Raw genomic sequence first — 23,340 nt, forward strand, 5'->3', positions numbered from 1 at the left:
TTTTGCAGTTGCCTTCATCGTATAGCTGTCCCTACACATTTGTAGTTTCCAGATGACTGTCTGTATCTCTAGGGCTTTGGGTTTTTTCATCCTCAGGGCGGGTGGGGGGTGGGCGTGAGGAGGAGAGAGGGAGGTAGGGAAGGAGTGGAGGGGAGGGAGGTGGTTACTGAAGGAAGAGCAGGAAAACTACTTTCTGTGTCATTGCAGCAAATTTCTCCTCAATCTTTACTGGTCCAAATAGGGTCCAAATAGGTCCAAATAGGGTCACATGTTTGTCCCTGACCCAATACGGGAAGCTGGGAGGTGGAATAATGTAAATTAATTTTGAGCCGCAAATCCCACTGCCAGATTAACTTCCCCCAAGCACCTGGGCTTTGCACAAGAAGCTGAGGGTACCCAAATAAAAGTAAAGGTTGTATTTATAAAAGATTGGGACTAGGTTTTGGGAAAGCACTAGTATCTTTTGAACTCAATCAGCCCCTACCCGCACTCTACCAGCACCCCAGGACCCCAGACCCCAGAACTTGGGCTCTTCCCTTGACCGGTGACTTTTGGAAGGCTGCTGACCCCTAGTGTTTGAAGTAGAGCATTGGACAGGGAATCCAGAGATTTGGGTTAACCTTTGAAAGGATCACAGAATCACAAAATCTTGTGCCATCCCCTCACACAGTGAGGGTGTGAGCAAAATGAAACTTCTGGAAGTACTTTAATGAGCACAAAGCACCAGCCACTGGCACACCGATGCTCAGCGAATTCTTGTGTGAGTAAATGAAGAATCCAAATGTTGCTCAGCTCTCCTGTTCCCTTCCCCAGCCACCGCTTTCACTTGTAAATATCAAATATATCAAATATATCAGCCTACTTGTGGTCACAAAACAACCACTACAAAGCAACGAATTATATTCGGAATATGTGCATATGTGTATGAAAGCACGTTTTGTGATGTGAAATGCCACTACCTGGTAGGATAGCTGAGAAGGCCACTCGTTATGCCCGGCTTTTTATTTTAACCAAATCAACAAGCACTGCTACTGTGAGGTCTGCTTGGAGCTGTGGGCAAAGCTGTGTTAGATGGGGTGCCCTTGGTCTGTGGCTTTGAGGGAACAGGATATTGCTTGCGTTCCATGTTTTGGGGTAGGTGTGGAGAGGAAAGGCAGGAAAATGGTCATTCGAATATTAGATGAATCTCAAGAAAATTGAATAATAGTATGGTCTTACTGTGCTTTGCTTTTGATTGATTTCCAATTCAAGTGTCATGCGGCATTTCTCGGGATAAGAAAAATCTTACACAAACCCAGAAGTGGAAATGAACCGCCACTAGCCGTGGAGGGCACCGAAGGACAGCTAGGATTTCTCAATCTGAGGTCTGGGAGAGAGTTCTGGGAAATGGTGGCAGCGGCAGCCGCAGCTGTAGAACTTCCGACAGCTGTTTGGTTTTGGCAGGCCAAGCTGCTGCTCGCTGAAGAGAGCTGTGCGGCTTCCATCCAGGGCCCCTCCTGTCATGCAGCCTGTAAGATGCCTTCCAGGAGAGGAATCACGCTCTCTCCCTCTCTTCCCCTTTTCACAGGGAGAAGGAAAACGGGCAGGTAAGCGCCGTGGTGGTCAGATGGGTCATGGATGTGGAAAAAAATGAAACCACTGATGCAAAGTGATTGGACAAATCAGACTGTATCCCTGCATCCAAAAGTATCGTACCAGTTTTGCTGGCCTCCTCTGTCTCTTAAGTAAAGGAAGTGCCATTTATTGTCAAGACTTACTGTTATTTTTGTTAAATCCTTTTTTTTTTTTTAATTTTTTTTCAACGTTTTTTATTTATTTTTGGGACAGAGAGAGACAGAGCATGAACGGGGGAGGGGCAGAGAGAGAGGGAGACACAGAATCGGAAACAGGCTCCAGGCTCCGAGCCATCAGCCCAGAGCCTGACGCGGGGCTCGAACTCACCGACCGCGAGATCGTGACCTGGCTGAAGTCGGACGTTTAACCGACTGCGCCACCCAGGCGCCCCAGTTAAATCCTTTTTAAATGCATTTTTAAATCTTTATTTTAAGGGAGAGGGAGAGGAGGAGGGGCAGGGAGAGAAAGGAGAGACACAGTATCCCAAGCAGGCTCCGCACTGTCAGCGCAGAGTGCTGGCTAAGCTACCCAGGCTCCCGTATAATTGCTTTTTAAAACATTATTCAGATTTATGAACGTCTAAATGCTAAACAGACCGAAAAATAAAGACCAATTTGTAAGTAAGCCTATTTTAATGTTGCTTACAATAGAATACATAGTTCTCTTGATGGCTGCAGGTAGGTAAGGCCGTCTGGCTGTATTCAGAGAACCACCACAGTAATGGTGTTTTCCTAACTGGTGAGTAGCCTTCAGTAATTGTCAAGAGTTACTTGTCTGAAAGTGCTGTCAAACCAGCAAGACTGCATTTATGCATCCATCGTTTTCAGGATGGTTGGTAACCTGGGCATATTTTCCCCAAATAACCTTGCCTCCTTGTGTCACAAGGCCCAACTCCCTCACGTTCACCTCAATGACAGTACCTTTGGTAATAACACCCAAAGACCTATATAGTGGGGATGAGGGATTCTTTTTTACACCAAGTATTGGCAGACAAAAGGTGGCTTTCAATTCAGGATGTGTTACGTGGGCCTTTTTGAAACGTAAGCCCATTGGCCTAATGAATCTTTCATATTTAGGTGGTTTTCGAGTAAAGCCATCTCCAACAAAGCAGACTTTAGTAACCATCCTCTTCCATGCTTTCTTTTTTCTCTTTCCTGTTCGAATAGCTTTTAATACTGCTGTTTCTCCCTGGGCACGAACTTTGGGCATAGGGACTTCCCATTTTCCTGCTTTCTCTTTTCATTTTTGTTTAATCATATTGGAAAGTATTTTAGCTCGGGACTGTCCCTCCCTGTCCAGTAGATACGCAGGTACTGCTCCTTGTGGAGTCTTTTCATTCTTGGGCTTGGTGTTTCTCTTTTCATGCATCTTGATAGTCTTTTTCATTTGTATTTTCTCAGCGTGGCGCTGTTTATGGTAAAGCTTACCAATCATCTTTTTGCCTTCTTTGAACGTTCATGAGCCTCTCGACCTTCCTGCTTTCTCTTTTTCTCATGGTAATCCAAACGATAGCCATAGTGCTTCCGGCGTAACTCAATATATTCGTTTTGTGGCTTGGTGATGGCCGCAGAGCCACCGGGTGCAGCTGCCAGGGCGCAAAGACTTACCGTTATTAATACAATTTTGGTATTTTGTAGAGAATGACAATGGACACTAAATATTCTAGCTTTGAGTTGACACATTGCAGGTTTCCACTTTGCATTCATTCCTCTCTTTTAAGGTACATAGTATTCTTACAGAAATACATATTTTATTCAGTCGGTGTTTAACCAAGACTTAGAAGACTACTTAAGTTGCAAGCCAATCTCAATCAGCCAGTGTGAACAGTCTTGTGTTAAGCTGTATTGGTGCTTCAGGGAGAAAGTGATGGAAGGGACTCCATGTTGGTTTCATGAAACTGGGGTATGAAGGTGTTCATGCCAGTAGACCCCCCCCTCCTGCACATCTGCTTTCACAAGCACTTGACACAGGTTCTACATTTTTTAAATGTGCCAAGTACATAAATTTGGTTGGTGTGTTTTTCTAAGTGCTCTCTGTGACTCTGTAAAAGGAGCATTAACCATTAGGAAGGTTACAACACTGGGTAGAAGAGTAAAAGTATTTTTTGAATTTTGGTCTCCACAGGTTAACTTTTAGCTTCAATGTGTTTTTGGTTTTGTTTTATTTTTCCTCCCCCACCCCTACCACATTGGCATATGAGAGAGAGAGAGAGAGAGAGAGAGAGAGAGAGAGAGAGAGAGAGAGTGTTGAATAGATAATAACTAATTAGGAATTCTCTTGAGAAAAAGTCTCAGCCAGAGAAATATGGGGAAACCATGCTGGAGAACTCTGACACAGCTGTTTAATTTTGGCAAGGAAGAAAATTGGAGTTCTTCTTTGTTTGGGTATATGAGGCACCGTTGTACCATGCTGCAGTGTGATTTGACCAGAGGGAAGCTAATGCATGGGCACGTGCTTTATACCTGCTGTCTTATTTGGTCCTCAAATAACCCTTTGAAGTAGGTGTTATTATTCTCCTTGTAGAGACAAGGAAGTTGAGACTTAGCTAAGTTACAACATTTGCCCCAGGCATATTTTTTAAAGGATTTGACCAACTTTTGAATCCAGACATTTCTAAACTCAAAGACCCTGTTCTTTCTACTACACCAAATGGCCCAGTACCCAACTTATGTTGGGTTAAATAAGTCTTTTTTGTCTTTCAAATAAAAATGCAAGTAACATTGAACATTTATTCTGTTTAGTGTTTCTCAACAGAGTTAACAGTTTCTCTGGAGCCCTTATGTTTTCACTGAGAATTTGATTGCTTTTGTTTTCATTTTGATAAGAACCCATTCTTATTCTGGATAGTAAGCATATTCTGGATCACCTGGATTGTCACTTTATAACTGAGTACTACTCTATTATGTAAGCAATTCTGGTTCTATTTGTGTTTACATTGACACCAAGAAGTATTTCTCCACCTCAGAGATTGCTAGCTGCTCTGCCAACATCCACTCTTTCTTACTTCCTTACTAACAGAACCCTGATTTGACTGCAGGTGGCAGTATTCCTGTATTACCCAGACTCTCTTGAAGTAAAGAATGGCCATGTGACACATATCATTCTGGCCAATGATATGTAAGAGAGTTACTGGGTGGGTCTTCCCAGAAAGATTCTTAAACATGGCTACTTAGAGGCTAATGCATTTTGCACTGTCTGTTCTTTCTCCTTTTCTAGGCTGGAAAGAGATTGAGTTATGACCACGAGGGCAGGAAAACATGCTAGGGATGGCTGCAAACGGAATGAGTCTGAGTCTCTGATGACTACAAAAAAACCCACAAAAAACAAACAAACAAACAAAAAAAACCCCACAACATCATGACAGTGATGGATATGGCTATCTACACACTACTTATTATATGAGAACCATAAGCTGATATTCAAAATAGCTTTAGTGTGATGGGGTGCCTGGGTGGCTCAGTTGTTTAAGTGACTGACTCTTGATTTCGGTCAGGTCATGATCTCACAGTCTGTAAGTTCAAGCCCCACATCAGGCTCTGCACTGACAACATGGAGCCTGCTTGGGATTCTCTCTCTCCCTCTCTCTCTCTCTCTCTCTCTCTCTCTCTCTCTCTCTCTCCCTCTCTCCCTCTGCCCCCCCCCCGCTCTCTCTCTCTCTCAAAAAATAAACTAAAAAAAATTTTTTTAAATAGCTTTAGTGCGATAATTTATATACCATGAAATTCACCTGTTTTAAGTGTATAATTCAATGATTTTTAGTAAATTTTCAAAGTTGTGCAAACATCGCCACTACTCAAATGTAGAAGAAGATCCTGCTTACCAAATCCCACTCCCAACCCTAGGCAACTATTCATCTGCTTTCTGTTCCTATAGATTTGCCTTTTCTGGACATTTCATATAAACAGAATCATACAATGTGTAATTCTTTTGCATCTGGTTTCTTTCACTTAGCTTGCTGGTTTTCAGGTTCATCCATGTAGTAGCATGTATCAGTAGCTCTTTCTTATTGCTGAATCATATCCCATTATATAGCTATCCCACATTTTGTTTATCCATTCATCAGTTCATGGACATGTGGATTGTTTCTACTCCTTTGATATGAGTAAGGTTGCTATGAACACATACATGTCTTTGTGAGACATGTGTTTTCATTGATCTTGGGTGGATACTTAGGAGTGAAATTACAGGGTCATATGGTAAATTTATGTTTAACTTTTAAAAAATTTATTTATTTTTGAGAGAGAGGGAGTGAGAGAGAGAGAGCACATGCAAGTGGAGGTGGGACAGAGACAGAGAGAGAGAGAGAGAGAGAGAGAGAGAGAGAGAGAGAGAGAATCCCAAGTGGGGACTCTATCTCATGAATCGTGAGATCATGACCTGAGCTGAAATCAAGAGTCAGACTCTTAACCAACTGAGCCATCCAGGCGCCCCTGTTTAACTTTTTTTAAAGAAACTGCCAAACTGTTTTTCAAAGTTGCTGTACCACCTTACATTCTCACCAGCAATGTATGAGGGTTCCAGTTTTTCCATATTCTCAGTAACAATTATTTTGTCTTTTTGATTATACCCATTCTGTTGGTCATGAAATGCGATCTTACTGTTGTTTTAACTTGCATTTCCCTAATGACTAATGATATTGAGCATCTTTTCATGTGCTTATTCATTTTTTAATGGGTTTGTCTCTTATTAGTTTATAAAGAGATTTTTATATATTCTGGTTAGAAATCCTTTATCAGAAATACTATTAGCACATATTTTGTTCCAGACTGTGGTTTATATTTTCACTTTATTTTTGATAATTTTGAAACACCAAGGTTTTTAATTTAAATGAAGTGTATTTTTCCCATGTTTTTTCTTTTATATATTATGCTTTTGGTGTTGTATTTAAAAACACTTTTCTGTGTCCTATATATTTCCACATAGACTTTAGGATCAGCTTATCAATTTCTACCAAAAGTCTACTGGAATTTTGATAGGAACTGTGTTGAATCTATAGGTCAGTTCGAGGATAATTGCCATCTTAATTATACTGAGTGATGTAATCCATGAATATAGAATGTCTCTCCATTTTTTTAGGTCTTTAATTTCTCACAGCAATAATTTATAGTTTTCAGTGTATAAATCTCATACATCTTTTATTTCTTAGTTTCTGAAGTCACTGTTTTACGGACTTTTTTCTGCTAAATTGAAATCCTGATTCATGTTCTAATTGACAAATAAAATAGAAAGTTAAAGGAATAGAAGTAGACTTAACATACATAAATAATATTTTCCTGTGAAGGGTAAATGATTCTTGGTGCATTATATAAATGATCAGTTTCACAATGGAAAATGAATACAAGTGGTGAAGAAACCAAATAACTGCAGGGCACACAGAACATTGGCATATCCTGGGCACCTGGGTGCCTCAGTCAGTTGAGCATCCGACTCTTGATTTCTGCTCAGTTCATGATCTCATGGTTGGTGGGCTCAAGCCCTGCATTGGATTCTGTGCTGTCAGTGCAGAGCCTGCTTGGGATCCTCTGTCTCCCTCTCTCTCTGTCTCTCCGCAGCTCTTGCTCGCTCTCTCTCAAAATAAATACACTAAAAAAAATTGGCATATCCAACCCAAATGAACGTTTGCCTTATAGTTAGTACCATATGTGTGAAAGCCAATAAAGCAACATGATCTGTCACAATAACTCAGTATTTGTTCACTGTAATTAACTGGTTGTATATCATTTTTGTTTATATTTGTAAATTTATTTATGTATTATCAGCATAAAGAATTTATACCTAGTTTTACATTTATTGGCCCAATATTTTTCCCTTTAATGGATGTCTGGTATTCAACATGGGGAAACACTGATTTTAGTTTATTAGTTTACAGAGCATTTTCAGTTTACCATCTTATTATTCTCACAGCAACCCTGGAGCTTGGGTAAACTAAGGGTTTTTAGTATTCCCACATTATAAATGATGCAGATAAAACTCACAGACATAACTGATGTGCATAATTTTATACATCTCTAATGTGGCAGTTCTGGGATATAAACTTAGGAATTCAGGCTCCAAATCCCTAACCCTTTCTGCTACATGTATTAGTGATTCTTGATCACTTTCTTAAACCCTACTAAGGACACAAGGGAAATATAAAACTTTTGTGAGGCTTTGCAATCTATGTAGGGAGGTAAAACCCATGAAACATGTTAAAAGTAAAGTTAGTGCAAGAGAGCCCACAGCCCAGACACCAAGTTCTTTTGGCATCTACAGAATGCAGACAACTCAATGGACTTGAGTAACTGAGTAGGAGAACATGACCTGAACCATGTAGAGGGCACTATCAGGCAGCCCAGATCCATGACCCCACCCTACCTGCCTTCGGAACTGGAGCACTCATTCCCCCCAGCTGCTTGGAATATTAACAGTCAACAGTTCTCTTCCAGGAGCCTCTCTGGGGAATTGCCCACGGCCAAAGATAGCTGCCTTGCCCAAGGGCAGCCCATATCTAATGTCTGGTTGATGGTGGGGGGACTTAAAGGCTGACCCTTTCTTCTCAGCTTGGGTCAACTCTGAAGAGCCATCCCAGCCCCAGAGCTCCCTTACAGGATGAGCTAGGCTTTTCTGCAGCTGCATTAGCAGCCGGCTTCTCCTTCTGCCCTATATTACTTCCTCTAGTCCCTCCCAGCTGTAGATCCCCAGCGTGCTCCTTGATGAAGTTCCTCCTGGTGACCTCCATCTCAGTTGGCTTCCTGGGGAACCAGCCTGCACCAAATGATCTCTAAGGTTTCCAGGGAGTGGTAACAGCATGAACAAAGGCCTTAAGGCCAGAATTCTTGAGGCCATAGCAGAGTAAATGGAATAGTGTTTTATAGAAACTAGAAAACAGTGGCCAATGGTGGAAGACTTTGGAAAACAGGATGAGGTATCAGCCTTGATGGAGAAACACCGCAAAAAGCCTTCACTGACCCAGTGAGAATATTGGAGCCGACCCAGACATTCCCTTGACACAGCAAATGTGTCACCTAATATCAACCCAGACCCTGAACATTTACTGCTCCATTCATCTGATTCTGTGAACTCTGTCCTGAAGCCAGAAAGGGAAAGTCTGAATTTAAGATCTTCCCTGCCAACTTTCTTTTTGTGTGATTTTAGAGCTTCTGTTGCTCATTGGGAAAATGGGTATGTTTTGAGGATTGAAATATTACTAATTTCAGAGGCAGTTCATTGGTATCATGTGATAGAAGGCTTCCAGGGCCCATATAACTTTTGGTGATGCTAGGCTAAATTAGGTTAAATGTATGTCTTTACTGTAGGTTTTCTCAGTCTTTAATATATTGCTGTGCCTTGTGGTCTCAAGGAGGAGGATGGTAATGTAAATCATCTTACCTTAACTCATCAGGAAGACCTTTCCCCACTCCTGACACCCTCCAGGGAGCATCTCCTAGGCTTGTGTCCTGCTGAAGCCATACTGAGAAACTCTGGCCCATCACATAGGCAGTTAGCAAATGTTAAATCAGATCATATCAACTACCATGGTCTGCCCTGCCTTAACCTTCACCTAAGTTAGGAATCTCTCAGAAATATGTTAAGACTTCCCATTGACTTTGGTACTCAAGATCAATGTGGTCTTGCTTATTTAATTCAGCTAGGCATACTTCACTTTAAGGATATCTCCAAATCACGATGTATATCTTTTAATTTTATTTTTTTAATTTTATAATGCTTATTTATTTTTGAGAGAGAGAGAGACAGAATGTGAGTGGAGGAGGGGCAGAGAGAGAGGGAGACACAGTATCCAAAGTAGGATCCCAGCTCTGAGCTGTCAACACAGAGCCCAACACGGGGCTCGAACTCACAAACTGTGAGATCATGACCTGAGCCAAAGTCAGATGCTTAATTGACCGAGCCACCCAGTGCCCCACACGTGTATCTTTTAAAGAACAGTACTCTCTCAAGCCTTTAGATTGGAGAGAAACGTGGGTTTCCAATGCACGTACTCTCCATTGGATGGGTGGTGTCCACCCTGTTGTGCTGAAACATATGATGGCTGCCTTGCAGGGACAGAGCAATGTGTGGAGAAGGATGCTGAAGCTGTGTTTGGACTGTGTGAGCAAGTGTGTTCTGACAGATGAGTGATATCCTCCATTAACACAGCACTTGCTACCTTTATTTTAGGCTGTAGTTTAACTGATACATTCCTTTGCCTTTTGAAGACAGTGGGGGAATAAATAAACTGTAAACCATCCCCAATGCATGTTCAGAACTAACTCATTATTGTCATCTTCTTCTTTAGAGAAGTTGAGTCTATACCAGTGTCCTTCATATCAGTTAATGGCAGTGGCCTCCGCCATCATATCCATGATATCCATGACCACTCAGTCACCAACTCTTCTAAAGATGCCTCAAATCATCCTCCTCCCCATCACAGATGCCACTCCCATTCTCCAAATGCTACGAATTCTCACCCAACTGCTACAGCTTCTCTCTGGCCTTCTTTAAATCTCTCCTGCGATTTACCCACCTGTCTACCCATTCAGGTGGGTCTCCTTCTCAAACCTTTTAATGAATTCCTCAGGGTAAAGCCTAAACTCCTCTAAATTTGGCATGAGAGGCCTCCCAAATCTGTATCCTACTTATCTCTGGTATCATTCTTGCTATTTTCTTATGCTCTACCAAAACCACTCTGCTGAACTGCCTAATTCATGCTGTTCTTAGCTTCCATGCCTTTGCTGTATCTTCTGCCTGAAATGTTCACTCTGTCCTTTACCTGCCAGGTTAATGCCTACCCGTCACAGGAATTCAGCTCAGCCATCAACTACTCCAGAAAATCTTTCTTGACCCCTCCCTTTCCCAGACTTGCTTAGATGCCCTAACCAATTATATGTACTATGTCTAAATAATGTAAATATGCAATGTATAATTGTCTGTTTATGTGCCTGTCTGCACCTTGATAGTGGGGATATGTCTTATTTCATCTCTATATTCCTAGTACCTATTAACATGCCTGCTTTGTCTTAAGTACTCAATAAAAAATGTATGGACTAAGTGAAGGAAGTAAAAATCTGTCATGAATAAAATTATGCCAACAGCAGCCCATGGATATTGAGAACATAATCCATGCTCAGGTAAAGAATTTTCTCTATGGATTAAGAATGATTGCCACGCATGGCTGGTAGGGTCTGAAAAGGAAAAGCAGGCAACAGGGTGTCATCAGTAAAACCAGCACTGAGCAGATTCTGTTAGCCTTCAGTGTCATATAAAGCAACATGGACACTGAGTTACATCTTTCTTTCCCTGGAAACCAATCACTTTGAGATGTGCTTAGCTGGGTTTAAAGTAATTTCCCTCTTTTGTGTGTGGCCATTCTAGGTATTTGCCCATATCTGTACTTCTGTAGCTGTCTTTTTAAAAATGCCTATAATTTGGCTTATTTTCTTCATGGATTACAATAATTTTTTTAATGTTTATATTTGTTTTTGAGGCAGAGGCAGAGCATGAGGGGGAGAGGGCAGAGAGGGAGACACAGAATCGGAAGCAGGCTCCAGGCTCTGAGCTGTCAGCACGGAGCCCGACGCAGGGCTCGAACTTGTCAACTGAGAGATCATGACCTGAGTCAAAGTTGGACACTCAACCGACTGAACCATCCAGGTGCCCCCATGGATTACTATAAAAAGAACACCTTACTACTGATTAAATCAGATTTAAGTCAACCCAAGTGACCTATGGTGAATTACCAAGTAGATTAATACTTCTTCTCAACTAAGTGACGACAGAGGAAGAATTGAGTGTAAGTTGTCACCTCCTGGTTAAATTCTTCATTGTACTTTCATCGCTGTGTTTTCTGCCAGTCATAGCCTCTACGTCTTGGTTTTGAATGGCCTTGGGAATACGGTCTTCCAGACTCTTCAGTGCCCCCATTGTTTGGATTTTGTTTGTTTATACACATATACTTACAATGTGCTATAATCTAAGAACCCGAATTTAAAATAAACGTGCAGTCCCCTCTCACTCATCTGATGGTGAGACCGTCAGCAACTGAGGCCAAGTGAAACCTAGACAGATACCCTAAAGTCAGACAACGAAGTCAACAGTGATCAGCAAAAGTGTTTATAAAGTCCACGTATATTACACTCAAGTAGGACACGAGTGTGTGCGGAGGAGTAAGCTACCATTGTGTGGAAATTTCACTCGTCCCCAAATGGTGCTAAATAAAGAAAGCTTTTTACACAAAGCAGTACCTGCAATGCTCCTATCACATGGCTCCCAGTCACAGTGCTGTGTCTAACACTAATGTGCTAGGGATAAAAAGAGTAGAAAAGCTGGAAGCAATAGCTGGGTATACTTCAGTAACGCTCTGAGATTCAAAACTCAAGTGGAAATGAGTGTATAATGGTGTAGCAAAGCTGATCCCTTGTAAACCTCCTGAACAACTTGCCATCAACTTTTCTCTGCTATCTCCTCTCCTAATCACCTCAGATTCATATCCGCTTCCCCAGGAAGGGGCAGAATGGAGCTGTGGGCAGAGCACTGTCTGGGAGTCTGCAGGGCCTCTGCATGTAGGCCAGCCTAGGGTCCAGGAATCCCTGCCATGAGCTTCCTCAGTGCCAGAGGCTTTGCTCTCATGAGCTCATGCAGCCCGTATAACCACACCAAGAGGAGGCACTGAGGCTTGGAGAAGCCAAGTTTCCGAGCCATGGTCACTGAGCAGGATCAGGTGTAACCTGCTTAGAGGCCCTGCCCTAGTCTGTGGAAATGTCATAAGTCCTTTCCCTTTCTGGAAAATTATAATTTTGTTAAGGTAAAAAAAAAAGTTCTATGTTTCAGGTTCTTAATTTTCAAATGAAAAAATCTAATTATGTGGTCCTTGCCCTCTGTCTTAGTTATCTATTGTTTTGTAACCATTTACTATAAAATTTAACAGCTTGAAACAACAAACATTTGTTATCTCACAGTTTCAGATGGTCAGGAATCTGGGAGCTGCTTAGCTGGGTGGTCCTGGCACAGAGTCTCTCCTGAGATCATGGTCAGAATGTTCATCGGGGCTGCAGTTCTCCGGAGACTTGAGTGGGTCCTCTTGCAAGTTGGCTCATGCACATGGATGGAGGCTGGCCTCCATTCCTCACCATGTGGCCCTTGCCAGTGGTTGCTTGAGTGTTCTTATAACAGAGTGGCTAACTTCCCCCAGTACCGGTGACTGAGGAGAAAGAATGGGAGAGAGAGAAAGCAGATGTGTCTTTTTTTTTTTAATTTTTTTTTTAACGTTTATTTATTTTTGAGACAGAGAGAGACAGAGCATGAATGGGGGAGGGGCAGAGAGAGAGGGAGACACAGAATCTGAAACAGGCCCCAGGCTCTGAGCTGTCAGCACAGAGCCCGACGCGGGGCTCGAACTCACGGACCGTGAGATCATGACCTGAGCCGAAGTCGGACGCTCAACCGACCAAGCCACCCAGGCGCCCCCAGATGTGTCTTTTTAAACCTAGTATCACTTCTGCTTTTCTTTTCTAAGTCCAGCCCTCACTCAGGGAGAAGGGAATTAGGTCCCACTTCATTAAGAGAAGAGCACCAAAGAATTTTGGACATATCTTAAAACCACCCCACTCTCGAGGCACCTGGGTGGCTCAGTCAGTTAAGCAGGCGACTCTTGATTTTGACTGAGGTCATGATCTCATGGTTCATGGGATTGAGCCCTGTGTCAGGCTCTGCACAGGGATTCTCTCTCTCTCCATCTCTGGAGAGATGTGCCCTCTAAATAAATAAATAAATAAATAAATAAATAAACTTAAAAACTTAAAAAAAATAACACCCCACTCTCTCTAACCCATATCCATACATCTTCTGAGGAAAACAAAACAAAACGGAAAAGCACCACCACTAAAGGTAAATTGCTTTGCTTTTTCTGTTTGACTGTCACTTGCATGTTCTTGCCACCCAGTGGCTTCAATTAAGAAAACATTTCCCCATCCCTGAACTGCTTCCTAAGGAAATGGTTATTTGCATAGCAGAGAAATCTTTACTTTTCCAAGGAATTTACAGGGACATATAATACAACTTGTCCTTTCGATTAAGCTCTGATTTGGACCAGGCACTCCATCTGAGAATCTGCCTCCCACTGTTTATCATGTGGGCCAGTGGCCTAAGGTGGGGCCACCAGAAGGCTTAGTTCTCCCACAGATCCTCCCCCCCACTCTTCTCTCCTCCTGTCTCCCTAGATGAGGCCTGGGCCTCAGGGTGGGGATTAGCCTGCTGCCCGGGATTCCCAGCCTCAGGACCGACAGCAAAGGTCATTAGGTCCTGGGAGTCATCTCTCCCTGGGCCAGTTGATCTTAGTTGGGATCAGCCAGTTACTTCCAGGCTTGAATGAAAGTTCTACTAATTACTAGGGCCACCTGGCAACCTGGAGAACTCTGCTTGTTGGCCATTCCCAGCTGCCTGCCCAGACTCTGGGTGGACATTCTGTAAAAAGACTTCCATGGCTCCAGGAGGGCGGCCCTAAGGTTAATTCTATAGTTTAAAGCGGCTTTCTTAGAAGAAGTGAGCAGAACCAGTTCTAGAATCAAGGTGTTTTTACCTTTCCCCCACCGCACCTACCTTAATCAGAATTAGTATTAGGAAGTTCTGCCACTTAAATCAGACACCAAGACTAACTAAACACTTCAAATTATGATTTCTTCCTATGAGAGGAAATGATTAAAATTTCTAAAAATTACAATTATAGACAAGTTATGCTTAAAAATACATGTGTGTATATACATATTTCAAATGCGTTTATTAGTATGGAATATTTTAAAACCTTTAGCTTTCATTCTGCCTGAAATGAAGTGAATTTTACACCAAAGGGGTGGAGGTAGTTATTAAAACAAAGTAACTGAAACCTTAGGAAAATTAAGAATGAAAAAATATGTGCCTCTATTTGACCATTCATACCCACAAAATGTTTGTTGAGGTGACTGCTACAGTCAACTCTCTAAATGCTGGAGACAGCTATAAATAAAACAAAGTCCCGCTAGTATAGAGCTGACACGATACTGGGAGTTAAACAATAAACAAACAAGAACATATGTAGTATTTTAAATGTGGTATGTGCTAAAGACAAAGCAGAGGCGTGTGCTCTCACACAAAGCCCCAAAGTGTGGAGGCAGGGAGAGGCATCAAGTAAGAAGTATAACGTTAAACAGGATGGTCAAGGAAGACCTCAAAGCCAAGGCAACATTTGAGGAGCGATCTGGAGAACGTATGGTAGCAAGTCACAGGCTATCCAGGGCAAGACACAGGCTATCCAGGGCAAGAGAGTTCCAAGCAGAAGCAGAAAGTGCAAAGGCCCTGAGGCAAGAAGGTGCTGGGCCTGATCAAGGGCTAATGAAAGGGCTTTGTGGCAGGGACCAAATGAAGGGATGAACAGGTCCTGTGGGTGCCAGGAGGCAGATGATAGAAATCTCTGCAAGCTCTTAGCAGGGCTTTGGCTTCTACTGGGAATGAAATGAGGACCATGAGAAGGTTTTAAGCAAACCTGAGAAATGATATAATCAGATTATGTTTTAGAAGTATCCTGGATATTGTATTGAGTATTTACCAAGTTAAGAGAGGTTGGAAGGACAGAAGCAGAAAATCCGGGTAGAAGACCTTTGTAGTAATCCAAGTGAGAGATGATGGTTGTTCAGAATGGTGGCAGCAAAGAAGATTTGCTGGTGGGCTGTAGGGTGTGAGACGCAGGGAAGAGTCAAGGATGACCCCAGATTTTAGGCCTGATTGACATAAAGCATGGAGCTGTCATTTACTGAAATGGGGAAGACTGTGAGTAAAGAGTTTGCAGGAGTCAGATGTTGGGGAAATGGAAGTTTGTCTTAGGCCTTATAAATTTAAGACGTACATCTATTAAACATGCAAGTAGAAATGGTGAGTTTGCAGTGAGATACAGGAATCTGAGTTTAGGGATTGGTCTAGGCTAGAGGTATAAGGGTTGAAGTCACCAGCCAAGAATCTGGATGGCATTTCCAAGGAAGTGAGTTCCAGATAGAGAACAAGCCCAAGGACTGAGCCTTGTGTATTCTAGTGTAGCACTGTGCAACAGAACATTCTGTGATGGGAATGTTCTCTCCTCCGTCTAATATGATAGCCACTAGACACAGGTGACTACTGAGCACTTAAAATAGGACTAGTGCCAACTAAGTAACTGAATTTTTACGATTCTGAAATTTAAATTTAAGAAGCCACATGTAACTAGTGGCTACCATATTGGACAGCACAGCTCTAGTAGCTAGAAATGGGGGAGAGAGGGGAAATCAGCAGAGGACAGGTTTTAACACAGGAAGAGAACCAGAAGAGAATGTTGCCTCAGAAACTGATTGTAGAATAGTTGAATAGTGCTCATAGATCTAGTTTGAGGAAGACTGGGAAATCTTGGGATTTAGGAAGGTGTAGCCATTTCAGTGGCATGGGAGAACAAAACCAACTGGAGAGTGTTCAAAAGAGAATAAAGGGCAGAGAGAAATTGTAGACAGTAAGTCTGGACAACTCTCTCAGGAAGTGTTGTGGTTGTCTACAAGAGTGTGGGAGGGATGGGGCGCCTGGGTGGCTCAGTCGGTTAAGCGGCTGACTTCGGCTCAGGTCACGATCTCACGGTCTGTGAGTTCGAGCCCCACGTCGGGCTCTGTGCTGACAGCTCAGAGCCTGGAGCCTGTTTCAGATTCTGTGTCTCCCTCTCTCTGACCCTCCCCCATTCATGCTCTGTCTCTCTCTGTCTCAAAAAATAAATAAACGTTAAAAAAAAAAAAAAAGAGTGTGGGAGGGAATGGACTCGGGAAATATAGAGGAGACCAGGCAGCACAAAGGGCACACGTGGGATAAGCAGTCATGAATTTAAAGTGAGTATGGTTGTATATTTTTCTCCGGCCACATATGTCAGCCTGGAAATAGGCACAGAGTGGCAAAGAACTAAATTTAACCACAGTTGGGATTTAACTTGAGTCTGAAGTTGGTGGTTATAACAATGGGCCATGGAATCTAAGATGTTTAGAGAGAGAAGGGAGGACATAATGGGACTGAGGGATGGGAGGAAGATGGACAGTCTATGTATGGGGTGCAGGGTCTAGTGCAGCTGAAGAATTATGGGAATTAGAATATTAGAGTTAGCCAGAATGAGAAAACAAGATTGTTGGAGAATAAGAGGATTGAAATTGAAATTTTGGAGGTCATGATGTTGTTGGTTATGGCATGGTGAGGATAGGACCATGGGAGTGGATGTAACTGAGATAGAATCGAAGAGGAAGGAAGTCAAGGAACTTACAGGCCAAGATATTGGAGGGCTATCTGGCCGACATAAAAATTCCCAAGAATTAGAACTCACATCAGAGACTGACTCTTCAAGGCATGAGGCAGGTAAGCTGGGAGATAACTACAACTAAGAGGGCTAATTAGAGGTGGTATCAGGAGTCTGTTGGTAGAAGAGTCAGATCAGGGTGTTAGGGAGGAGCAACAATTGTCTGGAAGCAAGAGAGGAGCAAAGACACCTACTCATCCCCCAGGCCCCTAGCTAGAGAAAGGCAAGAGAGAAAACAGCTACCACTTGAAAGTGGTGTAGAAAGAGCTGTAGGGGAGACAGTGCTTTCAGGCTCCTGTTAGAGCAAGACAATGAAGGGAATGTTCCAAGAAGAGGGCCCCCTGGAAGGGCTGTGGAGGACTGGGGGCAGTGGTCTGAGGAAGTTGTACAAAGCTGTATAGGAAGGCACTTAGGTAGATAAACAGTGACCTGGGAGTCGAGGGGGCATAACCAAGAGTGCTAGAGCAAGAGGGATTAGTGACAGTGTTGAGGCCAGCTCGGAACCAGCAGCTGGCATATATTAGGTGATTCATAAAGGTCATTTTTCTCCTCTCCTCCTCAACAGCCTCTTAAATTTCATCTCCTCTCATACCGAAGGAACTTATGTCTTCCCATTGGCATTCGCATGCCAAAAGTCAAAGATTCTTTTTTCTTCCAAAACTCAAGAACCCACATAATTCTCAAACGAAATGACCGTATGTCTGCTTCCCTTCTCTTCCCCCATGTGCCACCCAGGACCAGTGTCATGGGCATTTAACCTCTGAAATCACACAAGGCTCTTGGCTTCATGCTCTGTTATCGCTGTCCTGAAAATCTTAATATTTGAACAAAAGGTTCCCATTTTCATTTTGCACATGGTCCTGCAAAGCATGTAGCTGGCCCTGTGCTTATTCCAACCCCCTAAAAACAAATAACAGATAAAACTTGACCATGGCAGGGTCAGGTCATTTGAATTATTATCCCATCCACATGTCAACATTTTGGTATTGAAGGGGATTTTTGAAAATAATGGAAAACAACTTAACCATATCATTTGTAAATAAGGAAGTAATTGAGTCCATCTAAAACCTATGAACTCCCAACTTTTAATCTTTTTTTTCAACATGAGAAACGAGCATCACTTTCAGAAGGATTCTTCATTTATTATTACCTCCGTGTATTAATAAGTTGAAAATCTGAAAGTTACTCCTAACTCCAAGTGAGCATGACTGATTTATTATTGCTCACAGTCAGGAGAACATTGAATCCTTACTTGAGAGTATTTCATGTCTGCATGTAGGAGCTCTCTCTTTGTCTTTACAGGAGACCTCCACTTCCTCTGGTGTGTACATTCGAGAGCAGTAGCCTTGAGTAAAAATAGAGGTGACACACGCAGGGCAGGCCAGGACAAGGGTGCATACCAGACTGAATAATCATTTATCTGGGGGTAGACAGCAGACTTGCCTCATTCCACTCACCATCTGGGGAAGGCAAATCCTTACACAAATTCAGCCGTCAAACCTGGATTATGGTAACTGGTGTTAAATGAAGAGTCCACATAGGCTCTCTAGATTCAGTAGTGCCAGACCGGTACTCAATGCACTCTTGACACAGATTCAAGATTAATTTGTCACCAACACAGGGCAAGCAGGTACCTGGAGTGCTGACACTTTCATGGTTCTTTTAATGTGGAAATTGCAGTCCTTGATGATGCTGTAATACAGAATCGTAAGTATTTTCTACAGAGAGGGAGCATTTGGATTAGAGAGACTCGAGCCACATCCAGCATTTCTTCTTCAAATAGTAGAACACTTTCTGGAAAGGCGCAGCCTAAATTATAGGTTATGGCTTGATTTTTAGCGGTCATCTTTGTTTGTTGTCTTCTAAGAAAGTAAACATGCTACAATAATTTTTTGTGTGTGCCTTTTTTTCATCTGGCCTAAACCACAATGGATGAATTTAAAATTATCAGTCTTTCACAAACTCAGTTTACCTTCCTACGGGTCACTTTGCATCCTGGTCTTTTGATGAGAAAACTAGTTGGGACACTAGCATTCCTTAAGTACAGTAAAACCTTGGCTTGCCAGCATAATTCATTCCAGAAACATGCTTGTAATCCAAAGCACTTGTATATCAAAGTGAATTTCAAGAACCATTGGCTCAGTTGTGATCATGTGACATTCGGCATCATGCACTACTCGTATTGCAAGGCATCACTTACTTATCAAGTTAAAATTTATTAGAAATGTTTGCCCAGGTCTTGTGGAACACTCACAGAACAAGTTACTTGCAATCCAAGGTTTTTATGTGTAAGAATTCTGACTTTTTGCTCTTATCAATGTCCTTATTTGGGGTGTACAAGTTGACAACATCAAATTATTTGGTATTTTGCCAAGCTATCCTATGGAACCAAGAGTTCATTACATAAGGTAGCCGGTTGGGAAGGGGAAAGACACATTAGGCTGGTTTTTTCTTTTTTTTTTCTGACTAATTTTGAATTAAGTTGGGGTCAGTAGTCTAGTGGATTCAGCTTAGTAAGTGTTAACCTTATATGGGGAGCTGTAAATGATGATCTGCCCTCGGGTTCAGCTGGCACAGTCAGTCCTGCCCCTGAGACACATCAGCAAGGTGAGGGGGCCCCGTTGAGCCTGCCAAAGCTATAACTCACAGCAAGGAGGGAAATGTAGCCAAAAGGCCTTACCATGTTTAGCTCACAGACTGGCAGTCAGCCACTTAGCTATCCAGGTGAGGCTTCACCCACTGCCTCGAGATGAAGAATCGGGCACTTGCCCAGCTTTACGACAATAGTGACTTGAGCTAATACCAGCTGGTTGCAGGCACACTCCTGCCCTGGATCCAAGGATCTGATGGGAGAGAACTTCAAGAATTTCATGCATTCATTCAAATATTTGTTGAACACCTACTATATATGTCTGGCAGTGTGCTGTATGCTAGATATATAATGGTAGACTTGATATGGCCCCTACTTTCTCACGAACATACAGTCTAGGGGAGCAAATCAACATTACAAATCCCACCAATTAACTAATGGTTACAAATTGCGATAAGTGCTAAGAAAGAAAACATAGTGTGCTAACTAAATTTGAGGTAGGACCTTACTTATACTGGGGGCTTGGGGAAGGCCTCCAACTTGAAGCAAGAGAAGTTATTAGGGCAAAGAGGGAAGTATTTTGGTCAAGTTGAGAAATAGCTCATGTAAAGGCCCTGAGTCAGGGATGAGCTTGGCTTTTCGAGAAAACTAAATGGCAGCCAGTATGCCTAGAGCTAAGTGAGCAAGATTGTGAGTGACGCAAAGGAAGTCTGGAGCGTAGGTCAGGACCTAGAGCAGCAGTGTTGGGGAATTATTTCATCCCAAATGTGTCATCCTAATGTGAAGGGAAACCTACCCAGAGTTTTAAACCAAGATGTGTTTTTAGAAGCATTTTTCATTCACAGAGGGTAAGGCTGCAAGTTTTTATAACAATTTGGGAACTAAATAAAAAAGCACGCAGCTATCAAGACAATCAAATAGGGCAACTGGATGAGTAAATGAGGCTTAATTTTTTTAAAAACAATGTTTTATAAATTTATGCCATTTAAAATTAGGGTGAGAGGTCCAATCACCTGTTATACTGACAGTTCCGTTGAAGAGATCACTTCTGTCCTTTGGAAAGTGAATTTGATTTTAAAAACCTCAAAACAAAACACAAGTAGCTTAAACCATCAGTGTAAGTTTTCCACTGCCTTCTGCAAAGCAGATGTGCAAAGCAGCCTTTTTAGCTGGCTGCTATTCCTCATAGTTCTGCTGGAAGTCCAAGGCCATGAGAGGAAGAGGGGAAGAGAGGAAGCATTGGTATCTGGGCATAATGGATTGTGTTTATTTTTCTAGTTTTTTTTTTTTTTTTTCCTTCTCTTTTTGCTCTGCTTGAATGTTAAGAATGAAAACAAGCCAACTCTACTGTCTCAGACGAAGGGAGGGGAGAGGTATTAAAGTGAGGTAGATAGGGATTCTGTAGGCACTGAACCTCAAAAGCACTGCTAATTCCTGTCTTGGCTTTCTCAATAAATAATGAAAAAGCTACGCACTTACAATAAGTGAACATTTTGTTGGCCTAGCCTTTGTTTCTGAAAGAGACTATCTTTGCTGTTCACAAAGGAAAACTGGTTTAAGTGAGGGAGTTTTAGAAGAGTTGGGGTTAACATGCAGATTAACTTTCCTGTTTATGAACAATCCATGACGGATTTTAAACCTCTTCTCTGAGCATGAGTCCCCTGGCTGTCCATTGTTCGGAGTAGCGTGATTTCCTAACCAGTACCTTTATATTCAGAATTTATTTCTAAAAGATGAGGAATTTTCTTAATTGAATAGCTTTAAGTAAGTGTATGAAATCATTAAATGACATTCTTGCATTTTTATTACACTTCAGTAAACCTTTTAGGCCAATGTTTGCTTTCCTACCCATTAGCAAGTAAAAATCATTTGAACACCTCTTTTGAGAAGTAAGATTGATAAGAAAGATTGTAAATTCCAGACTGTTACTTAACTGGCCCCAGAAAAGCTGGTTAGAGAATATACCTGAGGAAGCTCTTAAGTACTAAATCCCGTTATAACTAATAAGCATTTCAACATTACTCTTGTATTGAGGGGGAAAAAAACAATAAGATTTAAGGACCACTAAAGAATTTTAATAGTTCCTTAGAGATTATGTTAATAGAGTTTAATCATAAATTATGCCTCTTTCCTGTGTTCAGTGACAAACTAGGAAAATACGTCAGTTGATAAACAGTTTCCAGAAGAGATATACTACATAAATTATGTTTCTTTTTTTATCATTGCCTTGTTTTATTCTGTGAAATAAATCTTTTGAAAATAGTAACTAATTTTCATAATAAACTAAAATTGCATCACAAACTAATGATCTAGTGTGCGTAGCTTTTGAAAATTGTTTTTCACAGTGTAAAAAAAGGAAAAAAAAATCAGTGCCTTTATCTTCATTACATTTATATAAGGAAGACCTTGAATTGAAATCTAATTGATTTTGCTGACTCGCTTAATGCTCATAAGTACTGTGACATTAATTTCATTGTTGTTGCTCATTTGTAAACCTCAGTATACAAAATAAGCTTAATTTGAAAAGACCGCCATTTGACAGCCTAAAAGTAGTAGTGGGGTTAGTGGGTGCAGGGAGATGACAGTTTTTTAGTGCAAACATTATATAGGTTAGAAAATGGAGGCTCCTAGAGGCGCCTGGGTGGCTCAGTCGGTTGGGCGTCCGACTTCGGCTCAGGTCATGATCTCACAGTCTGTGGGTTCGAACCCCGCGTCGGGCTCTGTGCTGACAGCTTCAGATTCTGTGTCTCCCTCTCTCTCTGCTCCTCCCCTGCTCATGCATTGTCTGTCTCTGTCTCAAAAATAAATAAAAACATTTACAAAAATTAAAAAAAAAAAAAAAAAGGAAATGGAGGCTCTTAGATATGAAGCTGTTGCCCAAGAGAATTGAGCCCAGAACCTAGGTCTGTGACTCCTGGTCTAAGGCTCTGTCAATTCCAGAACCATTAAAGACAGCTTAGATTGTAACTTTGGATGTAGTAGCTTTGTGTAACTTGAAACCCTTTCATTAATGTAACTGAAGACTTATGCACTTATGTTTATAGTTGATATTAAAAATATCATGGAAAGATCAATACAACAGTGAAGCATACTTTTGACATTATTTTTGTTTTCTAATGTCATTCTCAGTTGGAATTGGTTAAAAAACACAGTTGTCCACTAGAGGTCACCTTTCTTCAAGATGAGGGTCAGTCCCCTTCCCTAATACTTTGTTAACCTGATTTTAAATCAACCATCACCACCTTGGAGAAATGAACAGCCTTTTCTGTCATCGGGGATTCCATGTACTCCTGTAGCTACATGCACTCGTATCAGTAGGGAAGGCTGACTGGGCAACTGAAAAACCTGGAGGGATGAAGGAAGATGGTGCCCCTGCTTCCCCTACACACACACACACACACACACACACACACACACACACACACTGTGCTAGCTCTGGCTTGGGTCCTCTTGACATACCAACTTGTTTTTATTTGAAAGTCTTGTGTTAGCCCTGGAAGGTTTATACCACCTTTCACTTTTCTGCCACTGCTCTCTGTGACTCCAAAGGCTGGGAAATGGAGACGAAAAGAAATGACCCTTAAAAACTGACATAAATTTGGGATGAAACCATGTAGACTTCACCCAAATTTATCTGAGTCAGTTACTATTTTTCTACAGTGTGCGAATTTCAGTCAGCGTTGGCCAGAAAATACTATGGGGAGAGGACTAGGACTGTGTCCAATAAACAAGCACTTTGGCAGATTCTATTGAAATATAAACCATCACATTATTCTAGAAGGAGAGGGAGGCTGCCTGCTATAGCACTGCCTGACGCATCAGGTTTCAAACTGTG

At 41.9% G+C, this 23,340-nt stretch overlaps 1 protein-coding gene and 1 pseudogene across 5 annotated transcripts in view; one reads left to right on the plus strand and one right to left on the minus strand.

The window, feature by feature from the left end:
• SCHIP1 (schwannomin interacting protein 1) overlaps nucleotides 1-23,340 on the plus strand; it is a 572,399-nt gene that overhangs the window by 487,469 nt on the left and 61,590 nt on the right. The window lies entirely within an intron of this gene.
• On the minus strand, nucleotides 2,303-3,296 carry LOC131513009 (ribosome biogenesis protein NSA2 homolog; annotated as a pseudogene).

Source organism: Neofelis nebulosa, chromosome 5 (genome assembly GCF_028018385.1).
Source record: "Neofelis nebulosa isolate mNeoNeb1 chromosome 5, mNeoNeb1.pri, whole genome shotgun sequence".
Classification (NCBI taxonomy): Eukaryota; Metazoa; Chordata; class Mammalia; order Carnivora; family Felidae; genus Neofelis; species Neofelis nebulosa.